Source organism: Micropterus dolomieu, linkage group LG10 (assembly GCF_021292245.1).
Source record: "Micropterus dolomieu isolate WLL.071019.BEF.003 ecotype Adirondacks linkage group LG10, ASM2129224v1, whole genome shotgun sequence".
Lineage (NCBI taxonomy): Eukaryota > Metazoa > Chordata > Actinopteri > Centrarchiformes > Centrarchidae > Micropterus > Micropterus dolomieu.
In genome coordinates, this window is record NC_060159.1 from 5,184,699 (window position 1) to 5,185,455 (window position 757).

At 37.8% G+C, this 757-nt stretch overlaps 1 protein-coding gene across 1 annotated transcript in view; it reads left to right on the forward strand.

Annotated features, from left to right (window-relative positions):
• LOC123978194 (adhesion G protein-coupled receptor F5-like) overlaps nt 1-757 on the forward strand; it is a 27,993-nt gene that overhangs the window by 16,277 nt on the left and 10,959 nt on the right. The gene's annotated exons all lie outside the window — the stretch shown is intronic.

Consider the following 757-nt stretch of genomic DNA (forward strand, 5'->3'; position numbering starts at 1 on the left):
TCACAGTTGAAGTTTATCAGGCCTGACAAAACGTTATTATAGGCAATAAAATAAGCCTATTGTTTACCGATGAAATTTGTGTTTGGAAGGCCTATGTTTAATATCCTTGTTTATATTTGGAAAACAGACTGTAGTTTTAATTGACATGATTCACTGCTGGGTTAGGCTATAAATAAAATAAAGGAAGTGTCTTTCTTGCAATTATACTCATGACATTAATTTGCTTGCTCTGTGCCAGCCAATCCACCTTTTTACCAGTTAAAATATATAGTTTGTAGTATTCCAATCCAATCCATTTTATTTATATAGCACATTTAAAAAGCAAAGGTTTACAAAGTGCTGAACAAGAAATAAAACATAAAAACTCATAAAACATATAGAAACACATTAAACAACAATACTACACAGCTCTCATGCTGGATTAAAAGCCAGGGAATACAAGTGGGTTTTGAGACAGGATTTAAAACATTCGAGGGTCGGGGCCAATTTGACCTGCGGAGGTAGCTCATTCCACAGTTTACGGTCTGCTGCTGAAAAAGCACAGTCACCCCTGGTTTTTAACCTAGTTTTTGGAGCGACCAGCTGAGGTTGGTCAGTAGATCTAAGTGACCATGGCGGGGTGTAGACTTAAAAACAAACTATAAGATCTTAAAATGTATTCTAAAATGGACCGGGAGCCAGTGAAGCGAGGCCAGCACTGGTGTAATGTGTTCATGCTTGCGAGTTCCAGTTAAAAGACGAGCGGCCGAGTTTTGTA